Consider the following 22,884-nt stretch of genomic DNA (forward strand, 5'->3'; position numbering starts at 1 on the left):
TGTGTAAAGAGTAAGCAACATGTTGGTGTTGATATTCACTGCTGTCGCCTGGGGTTAACAAGGCGGTAATGGCCTCAAAATGGGGTCGGTAGCCTTACCACCCCTTAACAGTGGAGATGTAGCTGGCTCCATTTTGAAAGGGGCCTACTGCTGGGTGTCCGTCTGTTTCGGGCGATAGGCCCGTTTTAATATGGACGTAAATAGGACCCCAATTGCCAATTTTGCTTGGAACTGTTTGGAATGCAGGGAGTCAGGTACTGATGAACCTGCTCCTGTCTTGTTGAGGCCGCCTATTTCCACCTCCGTAACATCGCCTGTCTCCATCCCTAACTCAGCTCATCTGCTGCTGAAACCCTCATTCACGCCTTTGTTACCACTAGACTTGACTATTCCAGTGCTCTCCTGGCTGGCCTCCCATCTTCCACCCTCCATAAACGTGAGCTCATCCAAAACTCTGCTGCCCTCATCGTAACTCGCACCAAGTCTCGGTCTCCCATCTCCCCTGTACTCGCTGACCTACATTGATTCCCGGTCTGGGAACACCTCAATTTTAAAATTCTCATCTTTGTTTTCAAATCCCTCCATGGCCTCGCTCCTCCCTATCTCTGCAACCTCCTCCAGCCCTATAACCTTCCGTGTTCTCTGTGCTCCTCCAATTCTTGCCTCTTGCACATCCCCAATTTTAATGGCTCCACCATTGACGGCCATGCCTTCAGCTGCCTAGGCCCTAAGCTCTGGAATTCCCTCCCTAAATCTCTTCGCATCGCTATCTCTCGCTCCTCCTATAAGACATTCCTTAAAATCTAGCTCTTCGACCAAGCTCTTGGTCACCTGTCCTAATATCTCCTTAAATGGCTCGGTGTCAAATTTTGTTTAATAACACTCCTATAACGCGCCTTGGGACGTTTTACTATGTTAAAGACGCCATATAAATGCAAGTAGTTGTTGTTGTATGGAAGGGTTAATAAGAGCAATATGTAGAACGCACTTCATTGCAGTAAGATTTAAAAATAAACTTAAGTTAGTGGCTCAAAATTTCACCTTTGATGAATGGGCCAAATCATTCAACTTAATTTTATTAAGTTGAGATGCAGTGAAGAATTGGAATAGCTTGCTCTCAGCAGAAATTTAGCACTGTTGACATTATTGACATTAATTGTGTACGTGTGGTAGACCTACTGATGGGTAGAAAGTGTGCTGTCCCTGAACTTGTTGCTAAGAGGTTAGTTTATACATCACCACTGTTATAATTCTAGGAATCCTGTACCATTTCTTCATTCTGTACTTTTAACCTTTTCATAAGGATGTCCAGGCCTTGCAGAGGGTGCAGATGAGATTTACTAGAATGATACCAGGGATGAGGAACTTCAGTTATGTGGAGAGACAAGAGAAGTTGGGATTGTTCTCCTTAGAGCAGAGGAGATTAAGGGGAGATGTGATAGAGGTGTTCAAAATTATGAGAGGTTTTGATAGAGTAGATAGGGAGGAACTGTTTCCACTGGCAGGAGGGTCAGTAACCAGAAGACACAGATTTAAGATAACTGGCAAAAGAAGCAGGAGGGAGATGAGAATTTTTTTACGTGCGAGTATGATTTGGAATGCGCTGCCTGAAAGGGTGGTGGAAGCAGATTCAATTGTAACTTTCAAAAGGGAATTGGAAATATGCTTGAAAAGGAAAAATTTGCAGAGCTAAGGGGAAAGAGCAGCGGGGAGTGGGACTATTTGGATAGCTCTTTCAAAGAGCCGGCAAAGGCACGATGGGCCGAATGGCTTCCTTCTGTGCTGTATGATTCTATGATTACTGTGGCACAGTCTCCACAAAATATGAAAATGATTCTGATTCCATGGAGATGGTATCAATATGCGTGATAAAATGGTCAACACTGGGGAATAGCAGCAATCAGCTTTATGATCAAAGAGAGTGATACCAATGGCAAACCAGTTTCAACATACAGCTTTTATTTACTTCTAAGAATGAGATGTATTTAAGCCAAAATGTGCGACGTTCAGTCCAAATGAGTGAGACTTGAGATGGCCAGTGCGCTCCTTTCAGCTGTTTACTCCACTCTGCTCCTTCAGGACCGTGTCATTTTAATGGCAGCTTTCACTCCAGGCTGTTGACTTCACTGCCGATTTGAAATCGGAGATAATGCATGGAGGGTTGATACAGCGAGAGTGTTCCAGATTGGCTCCAGGCAGGGCTGAACTCTGAAGGGAGTTGCTGTTTAATTATCAGACCACTGGGGAGACAGAGCAACAGTGGATAGAGATGTGCTGGGTTAAATGAGGAAGAAGTGACAAGAAATGCATCAACTCATGCCAGCCGACATGAAGGGGAAACATTTTGGCAGAAACTTTCTAATATCAGGAAAGACTGAACAGACTGGGGGTCTTTTCTCTGGAAAAGAAAAGGCTGAGGGATGACCTGATAGAGGTCTTTAAAATTATGAAGGGATTTGATAAGGTAGACGTAGAGATGTTGTTTCCACTTGTGGCAGAGACCAAAACTAGGGGTCATAAATATAAAATAGTCACTAATAAATCCAGTAAAGAATTTAGGAGAAACTTCTTTACTAGATAGTGGTTAGAATATGGAACTCACTACCACAAGGAGTAGTTGAGGTGAATAGCATAGATGCATTTAAGGGGAAACTAGATAAGTACATGAGGGACCAAGGAATGGAAGGCTATGCTGATAGGGTTAGATGAGGTAGAGGCTCGTGTGGAGCATAAACACCGGCACAGACCAGTTAGGCCGAATGGCCCGTTTCTGTGCTGTAAATTCAATGTAATATTAACTGTCATCTTGTACGAGATTAGCAATAATTTGGGTGGAGCTTTCGACATGTGGGTCCCCTTATATTTGTGCATATACAATAGTTATATCGAGTTACATCGAAACTACAGCACAAACAGGCCATTCGGCCCAACTGGTCTATGCCGGCATTTATCCTCCATATGAGCTTCCTCCCTCCCTACTTCATCTAACCCTATCAGGATACCTTTCTATTTCTTTCTCCCTCGTGCTTATCTAGCTTCCCCTTAAATTAATCTGTTATTTGCCTCAACCAATCCTTGTAGTAGCACGTTCCACATACTAACCACTCTTTGGGTAAAGGCGTTTCTCCTGAATTCTCTAAATTAGCAACTATTTTATATTTATGACCTCTAGTTTTGGACTCATCCACAGGTGGAAACATTTTCTCCACGTCTATCCTATCAAACCATATCATTATCATAAAGACCTCTACCAGATCAACCCTCAGCCTTCTCTTTTCTAGAGAAAAGAGTTCCAGCCTGTTCAATCTTTCCTGATAAGTATATCCTCTCAGTTCTGGTATCATCCTTGTGAATCTTTTTTGCACCCTCTCCAATGCCTTTATAATGTAGAGACCAGAACTGCGCACAATACTCTGTGTGGTCTAACCAAGGTTCTATACAAGTTTAACATATAACTTCTTTGCTTCTCATTTCTTTCCCTCCAGAAATGAACCCCAGTGCTTGATTTGCCTTTTTTATGGCCTCATTAACCTGCGTCGCTACTTTTAGTGATTTGCGTATCTGTACCCCCAGATCTCTTTGCTTCATTATCCTGTTTAGACTCTTATTAGTGAAGCAGTATGTGGCCTCCTCATTCTTCCTACCAAAATGCACCATCGCACACTTATTGAAATTAATTTGCCAATTACACACCCATTTTGCAAGTTTATTAATGTCCTCTTGCATTTTGACGCATTCTTCCTTTGTATTAATTATACCCCCCAATTTGGTGTTGTCTGCAAATTTTGAAATTGTACTTCCGGTTCTTGAATCCAAATCGTAATGTAAATTGTGAACAACATTGGCCCCAGCACCGTTCCCTATGAAACACCACTTCCCACCTTTTGCCAGTCTGAGTAGCTACCCTTAACCCCTACTCCCTGTTTTCTGTTTTGTAGCCAACTTGCTATCCATTCTGCGAACTATCCCCTGACTCCACATGCTCTAATCTTAGCCATGAGTCTACAGGCCTTTTGAAAATCCTAATATATTCCATCTACTGCATTACCCTGGCAACTCTTTGATACTTCTCCAAAGAATTCAATAAGGTTGCTCATGCATGACCTTCCCTTCTGAAATCTGTGCTGACTATTCTTTATTATATTTTTGTTCTCTAGATGTCTTTCCATTACATTTTTGAGTAAAGATTCCATTATCTTTCCTATCACCAACATTAAGTTAACTGGTCTATAATTCCCTGGACTTGTTCCATCTTCCTTTTTAAATATAGGAATCACATTAGCTATCAGCCAGTCCTCTGGCACTATTCCCTTTTCTAGTGAATTTTTATATCTATGTAATAGTGCCTCTGCTATCTCTTCCCTAACTTTTAATATCCACAGATGCAATCCATCTGGTCCACGGTCTTTTTTTTATTCGTTCATGGGATGTGGGCTTCGCTGGCAAGGCCAGCATTTATTGCCCATTCCTAATTGCCCTTGAGAAGGTGGTGGTGAGCCACCTTCTTGAACCTAAGTTTAGTTAGTTTTTTATTTATCTCACCCCTTTCTATCTTAAATGTTTTAATATATTTTTCGACCTCTCCTGACGTCCTGCCCACCTTGTTATTCTCCCTGGTAAATACGGAGGCAAAGTAACTAGTCAATATTTCTGCTATTTTGCTGTCGTTACCTGTGAGTTTATCGTGTGTATCCCTTCGTGGCCCTATCCCTACTCTGATTTTTCTTTTGTCATTTATGTGTCTGTAGAATACTTTATTATTTCTTTTTATATTCCTTGATAATTTAATCTCATAGTTCCTCTTTTCTTTCCTAATTGTTTTTTGACTGTTTCCCTATGTACGTAGAGTGGGCCTTTTTCTTTAGTTTCAATTTTATCCTTATCTCTTTATTCATCCATAGTGCTTCATTATTGGCTAGTTTGTTCTTGCTTTTTAGAGGAATATATTTCTCCTGAGCACTCTATCACTGTTTTAAATAATACTCACTGCTGTTCTATTTCATTGTCTGTCAAAATGTTTTTCTAGTTTACCTGCCCTAGTTCCATTCTCACCCCCTCAAAATTATCTTTTTTCCAGTCTATTACTTTGGTCTTTGTCTTACTTGTGTCTTTCTCAATCATTATTTTAAACCTTATTGTATTATCTCTATTGCCTAGATGTTCCCCTACGCTTACTTCTCTTATCTGTTCTAAATTGCGATATAAACTGAAAGTGATATAAACAGAATGCATGAGGAGCCCTGGGATTTAAATTGTATTGTGCGTCTGCTGGCTGCATATCGTTTTTGTACCAATCTTAGATCTAATTCTGTCAATCATTTTATGATTCATCGTTGTGACAGCCGTGGCTCAGTGGGTAGCATTCTTGCTGATGTCAGAAGGTTGTAGGTTCGAGTTTCACTCCAGAGACTTGAGCACAAAATCTAGGCAGACATTCCAGCGCAGTACTGAGGGAGGGCTGCACTGCTGGAGCTGCAATTTTTCAGATGAGATGTTAAACTGAAGCCCCGCCCTTACCCTCTCAGGTGGATGTAAAAAATCCCATGGCACTATTTCGAAGAAGAGCAGGGGAGTTGTCCCTGGCTTCCTGGCCAATATTTATCCCTCAGCCAACACATAAAAACAGATGATCTGGTCATTATCACATTGCTGTTTGTGGGATCTTGCTGTGTGCAAATTGGCTGCCTGTTTCCTATATTACAACAGTGACTACACTTCAAAAGTATTTCATTAACTGTAAAGCACTTTGGGGTGCCCTGAGGTCGTGAAAGGCACTATATAAATGCAAGTTCATTCTTTATATCTAAATTATGTATGGCCTGTATAACGCAACCCATCCAGAAAAAGGTACACTAATGTGTTTAACGTGCTGTGTATGTACTGGACTGTTGGAGCTTTTCTTGGAGCTTTTCCCAAACACGAGGGAAGTCATATGCCTTTCTTGCGTCTTTGTACAGCCAGACCTGTGGGAGAGGGATAGTTGTGGTTGCTGCTGCTTCTCGTTCTGTTGCTAATATCATTTTTACCCCCCTTGTGGCCGTAAAACACAAGGATTTCAGCTGTTACTCTGCTTGGCTCTGCCCAGCTGGTCATGATTTTTGAAAAAAAATTGCAATTGCCTTCAAATATTTTTCATATTAACCAAATTTATTCTTAATGCAAAATTACCTAATTTGCTCAGGGAATGCAGCACATTTTTAAAATGTTCTTTTAGCTCCTTAATGGGATGTTTTTCAACAAGCTATTTTAGACTAGACTGTGTGACTGGAGTGCTGTTAGGTGTGAAGCATGGTGCTGAGCCAATTAGACCAGGAAAGCACCATGATCTATGCTGAGTAAGGTGACCTTAATCAAGGAGTGAAATTCGGGTGCCACATTTAACTTGACGGTCACCAAGCTAAGGTTCCCACTTCCCAAATAGTGCATTGTAGAATGCACACAGTTACAGGCGTAATCATAATGTTCTCCCCCCACCCCCACCCCATGTTTGAATAAGCTGCTGGCATACATTGGCTGGACTCACACATAGATGCTGGCTAATTGGGCCAGGTACCGGTTGCTGCCAGTAGCCATTGGAACTATTCCCTGGCAAGGGCCAGTGCTTTTAGGAGGGAGGGAGGGGGAGCAATCCTCGTCGAAAAAGAGCCAAGTGGAGAAAGAAGTGTATTGTCGGGCTAAAGCATAAGGGACGAGAGATGAGGCGGATGTCCAGGTAAACTGAGTTTCGTTTTCATGGATTCTACTGCTGAAGATGCAGTGCTGAACAGAGTTCGTTAAATCTTACATGGACACTAGAGCCTTCTGTTTCTACATGTTTTACTGGGGCCAACATTTTCATAGAGGCACTGTTGCATCTATTTCTGTCAAATCATTGTATGCTACCTCTGTAAGGGCTCAACTCTGAAGGGAGAGCGCTGCTGTTTTATGCATCACACCAGTGGGAGAGCAGAGCAACAGTGGATGGGAATGTGCTGAGTGAAATGAGGATGAACAGATGAGAAATGGCAGCCGAGACGAAGGGGAACATTTTGGAGGATAGAAGCTTTGAAACGTCGGCTCTCATTGTACTAGAGTTAGCGATATTTTGGGGGGATGGGGGCTATTTTAATGTGTGGGTCTCTTTATATGTGGGCATATGCAATTCTTCTCTAAATTACGATCTAAACGAAATGAATGAGGAGCCATGGCCCTACCCTCCTCCTCTCAGTATCTCTGCCGCAACACCTTCCTGCCTTCAAAAGCCTCCTTAAGATCCTTTTTGACTGTGTTTCCCTCCTGACCCTCTTCCCTTTCTGCCATTTGCTCAGTGTCATCTTGTGGAGCATAAACACCGGCATAGACCGGTTGGGCCGAATGGCCTATTTCTGTGCTGTAAACTCTATGCCATCCACTGTCCTGTAAAGCTCTCTGCCGTGTCTCAATGTTTCGCAGTAAGCACTGTAGAAATGTAATTTATTTTGAATCTTGCTGCTGGATTTGCTGCACCCCTGTGTCAGGATCCGCTGAGGTTCCTTGGGTACTAATCGGTTGACACATGCATCTGTCAGCAGTTGATGGAGTGGAGCCTGTTGGTGGGGGAGGAAGGGGATGATTAAACTGTTGGACCAATACTCTGTACGGATTGCATGCTGCTGTCAGTTGGACCTTTCTAATAGGACTGTAAAGCTGTTGGGTCGTGCGATACTGTTACATGGATGTTTCGTAAGTTCCAACTCCCAAGACTGTACAGACTGCAAAGACAAATAGAATAAGACTCACTGTTGCATCTTCCATTAGAATTGAGAGTGGGAATCTCATTCTTGTCAGAATTATTTAATTCAAATATCTTGCCAGGCTGAGATTTACTGGGCCAGATTTTGCTGAAACAATAATAGTATCTACATATCAACATACGTTATTAAGAGCAGGAGTAGGCCATTCGGCCCCTCAAACTTGCTCTGCCATTTGATAAAATCATGGCTGATCTGATTATGACCTCAACCCTACTTTCCCATCTACCTACTATAACCTTTGACTCCCTTGTTAATCAGGAATCTATCTAACTCAGCCTTAAAAATATTCAATGACCCTGCCTCCACTGCTCTCTGGGGAAGGGAGTTCCACAGACTCGTGACCCTCAGAGAAAAAAATTCTCCTCATCTCTGTCTTAAATGGGAGACCCCTTATTTTTAAACTGTGGCCCCTAGTTCTAGTCTCTTCCACAAGGGGAAACATCCTCTCAGGATTGCATGTTTCAATAAGATCATCTCTCATTCTTCTAAACTCCAGTGTATACAGGCACAACTCCTCCAACCTTTCTTCATAAGATAACCCCCTCATCCCTGAACGACGCACGCCGTTATTAATGCAGCCAGCAACTTGTGGCGAGGAAGAGACACCCCATGAATTACGAATCGCCACAAGTTGCTGGACAATTTGCCCCGCTCCGCCGTTAGCTTTGTGAAAACAACATCGCGCGCTTAACCGCCCCTTGATTTTCATGAAATTGCTGCATTTGCACATTAATTGCCCATTAAATGCGCCACAAAGTTAAGTCAAGTAATTAACAGCATAAGTACCTTTTTAATGGCATGATGATTGTTAATGACTACCAATCAACCTCTCTTGCCCTGAAAGTGAACAATTATAAGTGTGGAGTCTTATTCCTTCAAGTTGTGAATTGGTTTCGGAGATTTTAAAAATGTCAAATTTTAATTTCTTTAATTTTTTTTCTTACTTTTCCTTTCTGTCTCGTTTTTTCTCTCTCAATCCAATCTTTCTTTCCCTCTCTCTATTTCTCTTGCTGTACCTGATTTGATATTGAATTCACCCACTCTAATTCACCCTCCTTCTCAGTCCTTCCTCTGTTTATTTCTCAATCCTTAAACCCCATTGATTAAGGGGATAAACTGTTTGTCCCATTGTTCACTAAGGTCCCAGATACCATGTTTCCCTCACCACACCGTTATCAGCTCAGACTTCCAGCAACTTTGTGGGCAAAAAATGTTAAAACATAATCATGCACGAACAAGTTTAGCAAACGGGACACAACACAAGGTGCCCCGCTCCAGCAAAATCTGGACCATTACATCTCGTGTTTTTAAAAAAAAAACTACAGTTTTATTTTTTTTTAAATGTGAATTATAATATCATTGCGTGTTGGCTCAGTCTGAGATTTTCCCTCCTTCTGGATTATTCAGCATTATTTGCATTCCCGCATTCCCCATAATTCTGTGACTCCCCACCCCCCCCAAGCTGAAAATTATATGGAGGATTATGAGGGACTACAATCTTGCCACTCCATGGTGTAGGATGTCAATCTACGGGCAGGTTGTACCTTTCAATCAGTTCTCTTCTTGTTTTCTCCTTTACCTCCATTTTTTTTCATTCAGGCGCTTCCCTTCCCCACCACCACTTCTCTGTTTCCTGGCCAGGATCACATTCAGTTAACCAGTGTACGCAGTCCTGTGCTGGTGTTGCTTTAAAACAATATGACTGCTAGCAATTGCATTAGAGCCATTCAGTGGTGACCAGATAGCTGATTTGTTTCTCTTAATTTCGTGCCAAGAGGTGCTGACTCTTGCTGGTTGTGCAGTTGCTGAAAGGCTTGCATTGGCTAAGTGGCCGCCATTTTGTTTCTTTTCTTGACAGTTTTCTACCCTTACCTTCTCTCTTGAAGGTTTGACTCCCTGCTGGATGAGGTTCCAGAATTGCAGGTCACCCTGAAGTACCTCACCCAAACGACCGTTATACACGTGTGAACCTTGACTGAGTATTGGCCAACAATCACAAGCAAACAAAGTCTTGGCCATGAGGGTGCCCTTCCAGCATGGGTCAGAGGCCAGCATTCAAGATTGGGAACCTTGCTACTCTCCCGGCTCCCCGCCAGCCTAACCTAGCGACCCCCAAGACCAATTGTATCATCTTCACTGCTGCCTAGTTGAGATCAGTTAATTCTGCACAATCAAATCGGAGTCCTTTCTGTGATCAGTTACTCACTGGACCGTTAGGGTAGCTGCGGCCAATCTTCTTGTAAGAGCCTCCACAGTGATTGTAGGCAGTTGTGGGGAAAGGAGCCTTGCTGCTGTCCTCAACCAATGTTCACACCCTTGCCCTTTGCAGCAGGGGGTCACTGGATATTGATAGAATAGGAACCCTCTCTCTGGATGCTGAGGTCAAGTGTAGCATTCACTCCCAGCAACAACTACCATGCCAGCTGAGGTTAACTAGCTGAGCACGGTATAGGGAGTAGCTAGGGACATTTCTATGGTTTAGTGCTGATTACGTTTTTAAATAAGTTTTTGTCCCCCCTCGCTGTTATGAAACATCTAATCTCCACTTGCTGGTGTGGCTGACATTGAGGAATTGTTGACGGTTGCCACTTTCTACCCCCTACTTCGGTCATACCATTCCTTGGGTCTACCAATGCCCTGGGTAATTGCACTGTCTGTAAACTTGAGCTCATCCAAAGCTCTGCTGCCCGCATCCTAACTTGCACTAAGCCCCGTACACCCATCACCCATGTGCTTGCTGACCTACATTGGCTCCAGGTTTGACAATGCTTCGATTTAAAAAAAATTCTCATCCTTGTTTTCAAATCCCTCTGTGGCCTCACTTCTCCCTATCTCTAATCTCCTCCAGCCCTACAACCTTCCGAGATCTCCGCGTTCCTCCAATTCTGGCCTCTTGCACTACTAAATGTTAGTGTTCAATTTTCATCACTTCACCATTGACAGCCGTGCCTTCAGCTGCCTGGGCTCTAAGCTCTGGAATTCTCTCCCTAAACCTCTCTGCCTCTCTATCCCCCTCTCCTCCTTTAAGTCGCTCTTTAAAACTTACCTCTTTAACCAAGCCTGTCTTAATATCTCCTTACGGGGTTCGGTGTCAAATTTTGTCTGATAACGCTCCTGTGTAGCACCTTGGGATGTTTTACCACATAAGAACATAAGAAATATAAGCAGGAGTAGGCCATTTGGCCCCTCAAGCCTGCTCCGCCATTCAGTCAGATCATGGCTTCGACCTCAACTCCACTTTTTAAAAATTCGTTCATGGGATGTGGGCGTCCCTGGCAAGGCCGGCATTTATTGCCCATCTCTAATAATTGCCCTTGAGAAGGTGGTGGTGAGCCGCCTTCTTAAACCGCCCGATCCCATATCCCTTGATTCCCCCAGAGTCCAAAAATCTATCCATCTCAGCTTGAATATATTCAATGACTGAGCATCCACAGCCCTCTGAGGTGGAGAATTCCAAAGATTCACAACCCTCTGAGTGAAGAAATTCCTCCTCATCTCAGTCTTGAATGGCCAACCCCTTATCCTGCGACTATGCCCCCTAGTTCTAGACTCTCCAGCTAGGGGAAACAATCTCTCGGCATCTACCCTGTTAAGCCCCCTAATAATTTTATGTTTCAATGAGATCACCTCTCATTCTTCTAAACTTCAGACAGAATAGGCCCATTCTACTCAACCTCTCCTCATGGACAACCCTCTCATCCCAGGAATTAATCTGGTGAACCTTCGTTGTACCGCCTCCAAGGCAAGTATATCCTGCCTTAGATAAGGAGACCAAAACTGTATGCAATACTCCAGGTGAGGTCTCACTAAAGCCCTGAACAACTGTAGTAAGACTTCCTTACTCTTGTACTCCAACCCCCTTGCAATAAAGGCCAACATGCCATTTGTTTTCCTAATTGCCTTCTGTACCTGCATACTAACTTTTTGTGTTTCTTGTACCAGGACACCCAAATCTCTTTGGACACCAACATTTAATAGTTTCTCGCCATTTAAAAAATATTCTGTTTTTCTATTATTCTTACCAAAGTGAATAACCTCACATTTCCCCACATTATACTCCACCTGCCACCTTCTTGCCCACTGACTTAATCTGCAGACCCTGTGTCCTCCTCACAGCTTACTATCCCACCTAGCTTTGTATAGTCAGTAAACTTGGATACATTACACTCGGTCCCTTCACCTAAGTCATTAATATAGATTGTAAATAGCTGAGGCCCAAGCGCTGATCCTTGTGGTACCCCACTAGTTACAGCCTGCCAACCTGAAAATGACCCGTTTATCCCTCCTCTCTGTTTTCTGTCCTTTAACCAATCTTCTATCCATACTAATATATTACCCCCAACCCCATGAGCACTTATCTTATGTAACAATCTTTTGTGTGGCACCTTATCGAATGCCTTTTAAAAATCCAAATGTACAACATCCACTGGTTCCCCTTTATCTACCCTGCTAGTTACATCCTCAAAAAACTCTAAATTTGTCAAACATGATTTCCCTTTCATAAAACCATGTTGACTCTGCCTAATCATATGATTTTCTAAGTAACCTGTTACCACATTCTTAATAATGGATTCCAGCATTTTCCCGACATCTGATGTCAGGCTAACTGCATTAAAGACGCTATATAACTGCAAGTTGGTGTTGTTGCCTTCTATTCTCTCCCTACTGCATAACATAGATCATTAAAAGCTTATCAACAAGACTTATTTTAGTGACAGAAAGTGTGCACTTCAGAAAGTGAAAGGGCTTTTATTTTACATGAAAGTTTAATAACTTCTGATGAGGAAACCTATTATTTTCAGCCCAATTCATTTATAGTTTTCTTAAGTAAAGCGAAAGGATTTTGTAAGTTTAAACATTTTCAAAAAAAAATCTTGCTTGCTACTGTGGAGACAGAATATCCCTTGGTGTAATCATGGTGCAGTTATAATATTAAAGGCTCAAGTAATATAGTTGTCAGTGCCAGCAACTGCAATATAAGCCAGCTACATTATTGCTAATTATTCATTTTCTTGTATTTTATTGACATAATAAAATTGCCTGGGGTTTTTTTTAATCTCTGCTGCAAATTCGAGTTGATGCTTTGGGCTCTGAGCTCTGCGTTCAATTTGCCTGATGTTGACTGGACCTCAAAAAAAAAATAGACCATTGCAAGCCAATCAAAACTGAGCCTTGTGCCTGTCCTATGATTAAATCAGACGCTAATGAATGATTATCATTGTGAATAATGTACAGTGCGACGGAATAAATTTGATCATGATGTGAGCTAGAAAGCCTTCGTTTCAACCCAAAATTAACGAGTGCTTCAGAACATGAATATCAAATTATTGAGAAATAGAAGGCTTACTTCCCCTTCCTTTTTATTCTTGCCAGTATGGTATACTGCAGTCGGCCCTTATTTACATCTGGTCTGTGGGTTCAATTTGCATCAAATTGATGCATCTTACAGCTGCAGTGTCCTACAGGGAGCAATCTCGTAAGTTCTGGCATTAAGTAAAGGCGTATTTTTCACTGGTTAATGATGGGAGTTTGAAAGCTTTAAACAAATCATGCCCCATGTCAAGAATAACAAAGTTGAAGTCTATTTTCAGTTCTTCAGTATTTTAAAGTGCTCATCACTGCATGTATTGTGCAGTCATGTGGAGTTCCCCTGCAGTCATCAGGACAAGGATTACTCACTGTGCGTGGGGTTCCTGTTTATCAGCGTATTTTTTAGTGTGTAATTATGTGGATTCTGTGTATTCATCCAGGTAAGGGTGACTGTGTGGCGTTCTTGTTTATTGAATGGAGTATGGTTCATTTGCTGAATAACTAGAGTTCCTGTTTATTCTCCATCACAAAGACTTTTGTCTATACACCTGCTTCAACTCATTTGCTGCTGAAACTCTCATCCATGCTTTTGTTACCTTCAGACTGGACTATTCCAATGCTCTCCTGGATGGCCTCCCACTCTCCATAAACTTGAGCTCATCCAAAACTCTGCTGCCCGTATCCTAACTCGCACCAAGTCCCGTTCACCCATCACCCCTGCGCTCGCTGATCTACATTGGTCCAGCAATGCCTCAATTTTAAAGTTCTCATCCTTGTGTTCAAATCCCTCCATGGCCTTGCCCCTCCCTATCTCTATCCTCCTCCAGCCCTACAACCCTCTGAGAAATCTGAGCTCCTCCAGCTTCTTGTACATCGCCCACCATAGGAGGCCATGCCTTTAGCCATTTAGGCCCTAAGCTCTGGAATTCCATTTACTTTTGTGACCAAGCTTTTAGTCACCTGCCCTAATTTTTGTCTTGTGTTCCTGCGAAATGCCTGGGGACGTTTTCCTACATTAAAGGCGCTATATAAATGTAAATTGTTGTTATTCAGCAGGGTAAGGATTACTCATTGGAACATAGGATCAGGAGTAGGCCATTCAGTCCCTCGAATCTGTTCCACTATACAATTATGATGTGGAGATGCCGGTGATGGACTGGGGTTGACAATTGTAAACAATTTTACAACACCAAGTTATAGTCCAGCAATTTTATTTTAAATTCACAAGCTTTCGGAGGCTTCCTCCTTCCTCAGGTGAACGTTTTCCAACAAACGTTCACCTGAGGAAGGAGGAAGCCTCCGAAAGCTTGTGAATTTAAAATAAAATTGCTGGACTATAACTTGGTGTTGTAAAATTGTTTACATCTATACAATTAGATCATGGCTGACCTATATCTTAACTCCATCCACTCCACCTTGGTTCTGTAAGCCTTAATACTCTTGCCCAACAAAAATCTATCAATCTCAGTTTTGAAATTTTCAATTGACCCCCAGCCTCAACAGCTTTTTTTGGGGGGGAGGGGGGTGCGGGTGGGAAGAGTTCTAGATTTCCATTATTTTTGTGTGAAGAAATGTTTTCTGACATTACCCCTGAATGGCTTAGCTCTAATTTTAAGGTTATGCCCCCTTGTTCTGGACTCCCCCACCAGAGGAAATAGTTTCTCTCTGTCTACTCTATCAACTCCTTTGATCATCTTAATCACTTTAATTAGATCACCCCATGATCTTCTATATTCAAGGGAATACAAGCCTAGTCTATGCAACCTGTCCTCATAATTTAACCTTTTTAGCCCTGGTATCATTCTGGTGAAACAGAGCTGCACCACTTCCAAGACCAGTATAATCCTTCGCGGGATATGGTGCCGAGAACTGAATGCAGTTCTACAGATGGGGTCTAACCAGAGCTCTGTACAGCTGTGATATAACTTTTTGTATTCCAGCCCCCTTGAGATAAAGGCCAACATTCCATTTTTAATTAATTTTTTGTACCTGTCTATTAGCTTTTAGTGATTTCTGTACTTGGACCACTAAATCTCTCTGCTTATCCACAGTTCCTAGCTTCTCACCATTTAAAAAAAATACTTTGATCTATCTTAGGTTCAAAGTGGATGGCCTTGCACCTCCCCACATTAAACTCCATCTGCCACAGTTTTGCCCACTCACTTAATCTATGAATGTCCCTTTGCAGCTTTCTGCTCCCATCTACACTATTTACTGTGCCACCTAACTTAGTGTCATCAGCAAACTTAGATGTACGGCTCTCTATTCCTTCATCCAAATCATTTACAAATATAATGAAAAGCTGAGGCCCCAGTATAGATCCCTGGGGGACACCACTAGTCACAACCTGCCAATTTGTGTAGATACCCATTATCCCTACTCTCTATCTCCTACCTCCTAACCAATTTCATATCCAAGCCAATAGTTTGCTTCTAATTCCATGCGCTCTCATTTTTGGTAACATTCTCTTATATGGACTTCCAGAAGACATTCAATAAGACATTCCACATAAGTAACATTCATAGACACTCTGTTATCTACCATGTCAGTTACCTCCTCAAAAAATTCAACTAGATTCATTAGACATGACTTATCCTTTACAAATCCGCGCTGGCTCTCTCTGATCAGCTCATATTTATCCAAGTGCTCAGTCACTCTGTCTGTAGTAACTCACTATGTAGTTATATGCAATTGCTGTTTATTCAGTAAGGTGAGGGCTTTTAATTGAATGGAATTGCTGTTTATTCAGCAAGGTAAGGATTATTGGATGTGTGTCTGTGCATTTTCTGTTTATTCAATAGGGTGGTAAGGGTTGAAGGATTACTCACTGTGTAACTGCTTATTCTGCAGGGTAAGGCTAATGCTCCTGGTCACTCTTTCTTTCAGGTAGAGTAATGTAGGCATGTGAGTTTAAATGAAATCTGAAGCTATGATTCTAACCCAGGATCTTTTGTTTTGGGATTGAATGCATTTCTGTCAAGGCTACAGTTCAGTGTTAGCTTATCTCAATTGGTTTCATTCTCACCTCTGAGTCAGAAGTTTGTGGGATCAAGCCTTGCTTTAGAACTTGAGCACATAATCTAGCTGGCACTTCAGTGCAACTGAGTGTGCTGCATTGTCAGAGGTGCCCTCCTTCAGAAGAGATATTAAGGAGGCCCCAGCCATCTGTTCAGGTGGTTGTGAAAGATCCTACGACACTATTTGAAGTCGAGCAGGGAATTGTCCTGGTGTCCTTCAACCAACACCACCAAAAACAGATTAACTGGTCATTCATCTCATTGCTCTTTGTGGGACTCTGGGTTGTGAAAAATGGCTGCTGCATTTGCCTGCATAACAACAGGAACTGTACCTCAAAAAGTAAATGATTGGATGTGACGTGCTCTGGGATGTCCTGAGTGATACAATAAGGTGCTATATAAATACAAGTTCTTTCTTTTGCAGGCTCAATTATTTTTTTAAAAAAGCTTTCTTTTCTAACGGAGCATCAACAACGACAACTTGCATATATATACCGCCTTTAACATAGTAAGATGTCCCAAGGCTCTTGACAGGAGTGATATCAAACAAAATTTGACACCGTGCCGTGTAAGGAGATGTTAAGCCAGGAAAGAGGTAGGTTTTAAGGAGCGTCTTAAAGGAGGAGAGAGAGGCGGCGAGGCTTAGGGAGAGAATTCCAGAGCTAGACAGCTGAAGGCACGGCCGCCAATGGTGGAGTGATGAAAATCGATGCACAAAAGGCCAGAATTGGAGGAGCGCAGTGGTCTCGGAGGGTTGTCGGGCTGGAGGAGGTAACAGAGATAGGGAGGGGCAAGTGTGTTGAGCTTTTCTTTTGCACGAGTTAGTATGAGATGCAACACTCTTATTTTGTCAGCTGATACCTTCGCTATTATGTAAACGTATCCTAAATTACATTACAGGAACTAAATAATCATAGCGCTGGTTAAATTCTCATCAGGTGACCTTGTGTTTAGTGACTGATTCCTGTATGTCCTAAGCCTAATCACATGATCTACATTTTTGGCAATGAATTAAGTTCTCAAACTGCTATGTTACAAGACGAGCTGTTGTCTTTTGATTGACTAGAGCTGAGATTGATATAAATGCAACAAAGTCGAACTTGTGCTAGTTGACAGTGTGAATCCTATCTCTGCAGGTTGCCTTTGACTGTGGCTGTAAACTTTATGATGAAAAGAATTAATATTTTTCTCTCAAGTTTGACACCTCTGCAATAACGCACTTCACACTGAGAAACAGTCGTCAGATACATTTAGAAGACTGCTTGACCTTCCCAGACAGTCTCCACCGCCCCTGGCTGCATTCATTTTGCACAACACTTGTTAAAATAATGAGTTGCATGAAGCAATTGTGAAGGAATTTTGTTTTGTGCTCAAGACCTAACATTTCAAAAAAAAATAAAGCACATTTTTATTTTATTGGTTTCTTAATCATGCCAGCCCTAACTGCATCGAGGAAAGTATTGCAGGTTTTAAATAGCACATTAAAAAAGCCAGCTTCTCATCATAAATTACAGCCCTAGCTCACACTGGAATGGCTCACAGCAGAAGAATTGTATTTGGTAAGCTAGTCATAAAGTTACCCAAACAGTTTCCAACTGCAATAAAAGCTCATCGCTGATCTCTTCAGAGGCTCAGCAACAATCAGCTTCATTTCCGATGACACTATCGTCCACAGAGTGCTTAACTCATCACCTCTAGGTGAGTCGTGACTGGACTGGTGCAGGAAGATATAGACAGAGTTGGAGAGTAGGCAGGTGAATAGTGTGCTGGCTTCAGCGCTGGGAAGACCCAAGTCAGTAACACTCAAGAAAGATTGACTGCGTTGTTGTGCACCCATTTCTACTGTGTCAGGGAAGTAAACACACTTTTCAGTACTATGTTCAGCTCCTTGGCTTAGTAAATAAAGGAAAGTCTTGCATTTATATAACTGCTTTCATGATCTCAGGATGTTTCAAAGCACTTCACAGCCATTGAAGCGTAGTCACTGTTGTAATGTAGAAAATGCAGCAGCCAATTTGTGCATAGCAAGGTCCCACAAACAGCAATATGATAATGACCAGATAATCTGTTTTTAGTGCTGTTGGTTGAGGGATAAATATTGACACGGATACTACTCCCCTGCTCTTCTTCGAAAGGTGCCATATGTCCACATGAGAGGGCAGATGGGGCCTCAGTTTAAAGTCTCATCCGAAAGACGGCACCTCCAACAGTGCAGCACTCCCTCAGTACTGCACTGGGAGTGTCAGTTTAGATTTTGTGCTCAAGTCTCTGGAGTGGGACTTGACCCCATGGCCTTCTGACTCAGAGGCCTGATTGCTACCCACTGAACCACAGCTGACACATCCATTTGTTGCTGAGCAAAAAAGGGCCAAGATGACATGAATGGGAGAATGGCAGTCCTTTAAAAGGAACAAGCCTAATCGGCATTATTAGTAGTCTTGATTTTTTATTAAAAAACCTGTATGTACCCAATGTTCAGCATGCTGCTGAACTCTGTCCAAAGCCTTTGCACTTGATGAAAGTGGCTTACTTCATGCCAGAGTGCACCCCTTAAAACAATACAGCTCAGGCAACTTCCTAAAACCATGACCTGTACCATCGAGGAGGACAAGGGCAGCAGGTGCATGGGAACACCATCGCCCCCAAGTTCCCCTCCAAGTCACAGACCACCCCGATTTGATCGCCGTTCCTGCATCGTCACTGGATCAAAATCCTGGAACTCCCTTCCTAACAGCACTGTGAGAGAACCTTCACCACACGGACTGCAGCGGTTCAAGAAGAAGGCTCACCACCACCTTCTCAAGGGCACCCAGGGATGGGCAATAAATGCTGGCCTTGCCAGCGACGCTCATATCTTAAGAATGAATTTTCAAACTCATAATGACTAAGCAGCAATTTTTTTTATATAAAAGTTGCTAGTCATTAAGCTTCAGTATTTCCCCAGAACAAAAGAGCCAAAATTCTGTATCAGCACAGATTACCAGCAACGGAGCTTCATGCACTGCTTCTCCTGTGCCTTGAGTTCTCTTTCCAAACAGTGTCACTACCTGGAGCTCTAAGCTTTGTATCAACAATACAAAGGCAGGAAAAAGCAGAAACACATCAGGTTAATCAGCATCTGTGGCGAGAACAGTGTTAACATCACTGATGTGCACTCTTCTTCAGAACGAAAATGAATAGACATGTTATGATGCTCAGAAAAAGGAGGGAATGTATATTAAAAAAAGCGACCAGAGAAAGGAAGCATCAATGGAATGATGTAACAGACCATGTCAGTGAATTAATAGTAAGATTCCCCAGTAAAAGAAAGACTTGCATTTATATAGCGCCTTTCATGATTCAGAAATAAGACATTAAAGAAACAAAAGGCCAAGTGAATAGCTAAAAATTGAAAGGCCTGAAGGAAAAGGAAGAGATGGAAATCTTGGGGGTCAAGTATGAAATTGAAAACGAGTCTATAGCTTAGTCTGAAGTCGATGTTTAGACCGGAGGGTTGCGGGTGCCTAGGAGAAAGATGAGATATTGTTCCTGAAATTTGCATTGGACTTCATTGGAACAGTGTGCAAGGCCAATGGCAGACAAGTCAGATTGGGAACAGTTAATGGAGGAATTAAAGTGGCAAGCGTTTTTTTTTAATATATTAATTCTCGAGATATGGGTGTCGCTAGCAAGGCGGGCAATTATTGCCCATCCCTAGTTGCCCTTGAGAAGGTGATGGTGAGACGCCATTGCAGTCCATGTGGTGAAGGTGCTGTTCAGTAGGGAGTTCCAGGATTTAGACCCAGCGACAGTGAAGGAACGGTGATACATGTCCAAGTCGGGATGGTGTGTGCCATGTGTGGCAAACAGGTGTTCAGCAAAGTTGTTATCTAAATGAAGGAGCTGGTCATCATTTGCTGAACGAGGGTAGCTGAAACATATTGAAATCTATTAGCCTGATCGGCACAATTTCTCGTGTTTCTGGCGATCACCAGGCTTTGTCTTTTGAGACATATGCCCTGCTAATATTCTTTTTATCTCTAGCTTTACCCAGTTGTTGTTGCACATTTTTTATAAAATAGAGAAGCGAGAGAATGCATTAAACCATTCCCATTGCACACTGTAATAAATCCTCTCTTCTAAACTCTCCAAGGACTAACCGTTTCCTTATTCTTATGGAAGAAATTGTCAGCAGGTGCCGTAAATGTAATCTCAGTCAAAAAAAAAAGCTACTGGGACAAATTCCTGATTCAGCAGGCTTGGTGATGAAGGAGAAAGAAGCTTAAAAACAATTTCGGATGCAGGAAAGCAACAGGGTGCTAGGAATCTCCTTTATGTGCCTTGTGTTGTAAAATTCCCCAGTGAAAGAAAGAAAGACATGCACTTATATAGCGCCTTTCATGATCTCAGGACGTCCCAATGCGCATTACAGCCATTGAAGTACTTTTCAAGTGTAGTCACTCTTGCAATGTAGGTAATGTGGCAGCCAATTTGCACACAGCAAGGTCTCACAAACAGCAATGTAATAATGACCAGATAATTTTTTTTTAGTGATGTTGGTTGGGGGATAAATATTGGCCAGGTCACCGGGGGAAGAACTCCCCTGCTCTTCTTTGAAATAGTGCCATGAGATCTTTTACGTCCACCTGAAGGGGCAGACGGTTTAACGTTTCATCCGAAAGACAGCACCTCCAACAGTGTAGCACTCCCTCACTACTGCACTGGAGTGTCAGCCTAGATTTTGTGCTCAAGTCTGTGGAATGGGACTTGAACCCACGACCTTCTGACTCAGAAGCATGAGTTCTAGCACTGAGCCTCAGCTGACACCTACTTCTCAAAGAAGACTCAAGTTGCAAGGCAATATAAGGGAACTGCATGACTGAAACAACACAGCTGTCTCATTAAAAGTTTTGTGGTTTGATTTTTTTTAAATAATAAAACTACTTCTTCATGCTGCGGGGTAGTTAATCGGCTACAGTGCTTGTGCATTGAACTCCCAATCAGAAGGTTTGCCTGGCTTTAGTTGCCTCAGTTTGGGTGCATTTCTTGAGTTTTGAGGGGTAGGCAGGGAAGCCATGCAGAAGCAGAATATTCTCTCTTTGAGGAAGAGGAGGAGGAAGAATTAATATCGATCAGCTTAATCTACTTGAATCATGACTCTTGTTAATGGCATGAAGATGTTCACAATCCTGGTTAGCTCGCCATTTAACTGAAGAAAGATGTGTGGTGATGATGAGGGAGCCATTGAAGAGAGATTGGGGAATGAAAAGAGAATCCTTGTCATAAAAATTCTTCTGAAAACTCAACCATTCAGCACAAATTCTAATCATCTCTCACATCCTTTTGTTTAGTTCATTTTGGTTCATTGTTATTTAAAGAGCAAGGGTTGATGACATTTTCTGGGTTATTGAGCCGAAATTGTAAGGAAGCTGAATTAACACACACCACTGATGCTGAGGTTAATGACTCCCAGACTGATGATAATTCAGTTCCTTTACACCAATAGACTCAGTAAGCCTTTAAGCCAGTTCCCTGATATCATCAGCTTTATTACCTAAGCAAAAATTATTCATGAATGGATGGAACAAAACAAAGGAATGTGAATCTTATTAATTATTAATAAGCTGTTTTTTCCTTTTAACTGATTTCCTGATGGTGAAAGTACCTCCTTAAGTAAATTATGCTTACAGACAGTAAAGCTGGATTTTCCTAGTTTATTTGTGTTTTGGCACACTCATGGAAGGCTGGTATCGTTTCTGATGGTACACAGGCCTTATCAGATTAAGAGCAATAAATTTTTTTGAAGTGTTGTCACTGTTGTAATGGAAGAAATGCATTACAACAGTGCACAGCAAGGTCCCACAAACAGCAATGTGTCAATGACCGCATAATCTGTATTTAGACATTGGTCGAGGGATAATACTGGGACTGGGACAATCTGATTTCACCCGAGGACTCTGCAGGATGAGGGACATGTGTTCAGGCCTCTGACAATCCTTTGAAACCTGCCACTAGCCGGGTGTGTAAATGTGGCCTGATAAGTTTTCAGTGTGTTTTTTCTATTAAATAACAACTTGCATTTATATAGCGCCTTTCACGGCCGCAGGACGTCCAAAAGCGCTTAACAGCCAATGAAGAATTTTTGAAGTGTAGTCATTGTTGTAGTATAGGAAACACAGCAGCCAATTTGCGCACAGCAATGTGATAATGACTAGATAATCTGTTTTTAGTGGAGTTGGTTGGGGGGTGAACATTGGCTAGGACACCAGGGAGAACTCCCCTGCTCTTCTTTGAAATAGTGCCGTGGGATCTTTTACATCCACCTGAGAAGGCACACGGTTTAATGTTTCATCCAAAAAACAGCACCTCCGACAGTGCAGCACTCCCTCAGTACTGCACTGAATGTCAGCCTAGATTTTGTGTTTAAATATCTGGAGTGGGATTTGAATCCACAACCTTCTGTCTCAAAGGCGAGAATGCCACCCAGTGAGCCACAGCTGACATTGTGTAAAATTTAAAATAAAATTGCTGGACTATAACTTGGTGTTGTAAAATTGTTGACATTGTGTAGAGCTTATCTGCTGTTTTTTTTAAATCCCGCTCTGTACTTGCCTGTTGCATTGGGGGCCTTCTCCTATTCCCATTGCCAGGATTGTAAACTCAGCGTGTGAAGAATTGCAGGCAGAAGCCCAAGGGTTTCTATCATTCCACGATTCTGTGCGTCACAAGCACCAGCACACGTGCGATTGTTAACGGTTTTGCGATTAACTTAAAGCAAGTGCTGCGATGAGAATAACAAAACCCCT

The 22,884-nt window shown here is 42.3% G+C and overlaps 1 protein-coding gene and 1 long non-coding RNA gene across 4 annotated transcripts in view; one reads left to right on the top strand and one right to left on the bottom strand.

The window, feature by feature from the left end:
• LOC137323945 (partitioning defective 3 homolog B-like) overlaps positions 1-22,884 on the top strand; it is a 750,054-nt gene that overhangs the window by 397,651 nt on the left and 329,519 nt on the right. The gene's annotated exons all lie outside the window — the stretch shown is intronic.
• On the bottom strand, positions 1,943-22,876 carry LOC137323946 (uncharacterized). Its single transcript, XR_010963473.1, has 2 exons — positions 22,691-22,876; positions 1,943-2,240 (listed from the first exon to the last, which is right to left on the bottom strand). It is a non-coding gene; the product is annotated as an uncharacterized lncRNA (long non-coding RNA).

The sequence above is a fragment of the Heptranchias perlo genome, chromosome 7 (assembly GCF_035084215.1).
Source record: "Heptranchias perlo isolate sHepPer1 chromosome 7, sHepPer1.hap1, whole genome shotgun sequence".
Classification (NCBI taxonomy): domain Eukaryota; kingdom Metazoa; phylum Chordata; class Chondrichthyes; order Hexanchiformes; family Hexanchidae; genus Heptranchias; species Heptranchias perlo.